The sequence below is a fragment of the Perissodus microlepis genome, chromosome 7, assembly GCF_051167445.1.
Source record: "Perissodus microlepis isolate ML-2025 ecotype Zambia chromosome 7, ASM5116744v1, whole genome shotgun sequence".
In the NCBI taxonomy this organism is placed as follows: Eukaryota; Metazoa; Chordata; class Actinopteri; order Cichliformes; family Cichlidae; genus Perissodus; species Perissodus microlepis.
In genome coordinates this window covers 9,993,448-9,997,129 of record NC_140467.1, presented here as the reverse complement: position 1 = coordinate 9,997,129, position 3,682 = coordinate 9,993,448, and positions in this window count along the sequence as shown.

Genomic DNA, 3,682 nt, shown 5'->3' with positions numbered 1-3,682 from the left:
GTGCTGCACTCACTGCATACGTACACTACGTATAGGAGTCCGTGCGCTTTATTCACCGTGATCACCTTAATTGTAGGTAGGTCCCACTGCACCGCCGTGCGTGTGTGAGCGCGTGTGTGTGTTTGTACTCATGATACTTGTTTCGAATTAACCCATAAAATTTACATGCGAGAAATAACCGCCAAAATGATCCCAAACACCCGAATTGTTGTTGTATCGTAATTTTAACCCGCACGATAAATCTTTAAAACCGCTTAACTGGGCGGAAACCCACCAGATCTTACAACACTGCTGAGTCTCTCCTCTGCTGACACAGTCTTACATTCCCCCTTGGGCAGTGATTAAAAGGCAGTAGTGAAATTCTGTTCATTCACAACTTTTGTCAAGATATCACATGTTTTACATGAAAGGGGTCGAGGCCGCAGATATTCACGTAAGAGAAATGTTCAGGTGTGCAGAGTTCATCTAGTTTCTAGTACCAAAAAGACATCCGTGACGGCCTTTTCTTGTCTTGTTTTCCTTGTTTTTTCCTCGAAAAAACATCTCCACCCAGTGGAGACCCCTGTTTCTGGTAATCAGCTAAAACCTGGTATGGAGACTGGAAGGGAGCCATGCTGAAGCATCCCAAAATGTTCGTGAGAGAGAGAGAGAGAGAGAGAGAGTAAATGTGAGTGTTAATGTCTTACGGTTTTGGAAATAACCCCAGTTTGCATCCCACTGTGCCTATCCACCCACCCTCTATCCCAGGAATCTATTTCCCTCATGTTGCTGACATGTTCATCACTGCAATGACTCTTATTTTAGATTCTTTCCCATACAAATCTCATAATTCTTAGCTGTGAAACTTACAGGACAAATAAGACATGCTGTTTTATCTTAATGAAGAGATGATACAACACCCAAGTGATTCTTAATGGATGGAGTTGATGGGAGATTCTCTTATCAGGCCAAATTGCTTTCCATCCATTAACTACACAATTACTGTAGATCTGAACAAAGACCCACCCATCGTGCTAGTTAGATGGTTTTAATCAAAGTTATAAGTCCTCCATCCACCCCATCCCAGAGGAATTCCTCACTTAACTTCTAGAGGGTTGATTGTAGATGCAGAAACTCTTTCAAGGAACTGCTGTTTCAATGTAACACCAGAGTGGCATTTTGTTCTGTAACAATCATTGAAAAGCAAAAAGCTGCACTCACCATCACTGTATACAGTGGCTCTTTCCTTTTGGAAATGTGGTCTAGTTTCACAGTTAATCTGCAAATAATAATAATAATAATAAAAAAACCTGCCCAAAAATCTACCAACCCATAGCCCACAGCCCAAGAGAATAAAGGTGCTCTTAACTGAACCCACATGGGGCAAAAAAAAAAACAAAAAACACCAAAACATTCCCAGTTTTTAGTGACTGTTAATTCAAGTAAGACTGTTACCCTTTCTGGAAAAAAGGCAGATGTTCACATTGTCAAGGTTAAACTACAGGAGGACTGCCGAGACGCAGCTGGGGCAAGTTAACAGAGTAATGAAGGAATTTTGAACAAAATCACAACAATTTATGCAGAAACCTCTTCTGGGACCAGAACATGAACTCCAGGTTAAGTATACTATTCCAGTAAATCAGTCCTTAAAACCTTCCTTCCTTTTTTGTTTAGTCCTTTATTTCTTATTATGAAAATATCCATATATAATAATTTTACAAGTATTATATTTGTTTGAAATTATCCTTCTGGCCAGCTCTGTCTTTAAAAAAAAGACACAATCCTTTATGTAAATAAGTCTTTTTAAAGAACATGTAAAAATTATTTTGTCAAAAAGTGATTGCCGCGTCTGCCTTGTGATAGAAATGTCATTTTTGGCTCAAAGTGGTTTGTTATTCATGAAAGATTTGTTTGAGAGATTATAGGTCAGCAAGTCATTTACAGCAGTTTAAATACTCCCGATGTGCCAAAAGTGATTTCTGGTATTTAAACTGTTGCACATTATTTGTTGGTCCATAATCTGTCAAACGTAACTCAGAAATATCTTTGATGTATTATCAAGCCAATTTGAACCAGAAACAATACTCCTGCTACAGTATAGAAGCTTCAACCAGGTTTTGGCAGAATGACTTTTATATATGCTTTATTTATCAGGGTACAGCCTGTTACTGGCATTAAAAATGCCTTTTTCAAAACAGATCTGACCACCAGCCAACAGAAATCACAACATATAACACCACAATCTATAGTAATTGAACCAAAGAGGGCTGGATTGATTATAGCATGTACGATAATGCAGTATCATAAAGATACTTGCAGAACGTCATTTCTTTAATGTATATAGACTGCTCATACTGATATCATACTGATATTGACTGGGTAATTTTTAGGAACAAAATGACGAAACCTTGGTTGATGGAATTTAAAATGATCAATCTACAGACAGCTGAATACACCCCGAAGATCAAAGAGAAAAAAATGATTCAGCAGGCCAGTACATTTTGCTGAAGCTCTATTGCAGCAACTCAAAGTGGTGCTCAGTAGCTTGTATGGCTTCCATATGCTTGTATGCATAGAAGCATGATCCTAATAAAACAACAGACGGTCTCCTTGGGTATCTCCTCCCAGATCTGGACAGACTGAAGTGCATCCTGGTGCAGATGAATGGAAACATGTTGTCCCTGAGGTGCTCTGTGGATTTAGGTCAGGAGAGAGAGAGAGCCCAAACAATTATATCAATTCCTTCATCTTCCTTCAAAAGTGATTTCTGGTATTTAAACTGTTGCATATTATTTGTTGGTGCATAATCTATCAAACATAGCTCAGAAATATCTTTCATGAATTATATCAAGCCATTTTGAGACGGAAACAATACTCCTGCCACAGTATAGAAGCTTCAACCAGGTTTTAGCAAAATGAATTTTATATATGTTTTATTTATCAGGGTAAAGCCTGTCAGGGTCTATGGATTTCAAAACGATACCTAATTGCAGTCAGGGTGAGTCGCCTAGCCTGTAAAAGTCTGTGTGTCCATCCATGGGTATGCCTCCCCAGATCATAATGACTCACCACCAAACCGATCATACTGAATCGTGTTGCAGACAACACAATGTTCTCCACCGCTCCTCCAGATGGCTGGTCCACACATGGAGGACGACACCATGACAAAAATGATGTTAGTGTCATTATTTTTTAATGATCCCTGTTTTTCTGTCGTTTATCTTCCATTTTTGTTAAAGTTGCTTCTCTGCTGACATCCAGTGGCCATCTCCAATTACAGCAGTTAAAATAAAAGTTTTGTATGTAAAAATAGGGTTGTTGTTGTCACACAGTGGAAGCTCCAACCCCCACAAAACACTAACCCTAACCCTACACTGAACAATTGGACAGTATAAATTCACATTTATGCCATAGATTTAAGTATTTTTGCACTCTCCTTCTTCCTCCTCTTCTTCTTCTTTTTGTTTCATTTACAGTGTAAGCTGAGGAAGGTCAAGAAGTCTTATTTTTTGTTTTCTGTACCAATGTATTTGATAGAGTCTGTTCACAAAGTTTCTCTCTTGGAAAAGGACTCATTTCAAAGTATGCAATACCTATTTTATCATATAATTGAATAAAAAAGAAATAGTATTGGGTCTTGAGCCGTTTCTTTATTTTTGAGCCATTTACTTTAATTTGAGGTCCTTGTGCGCCGGTGGCTATT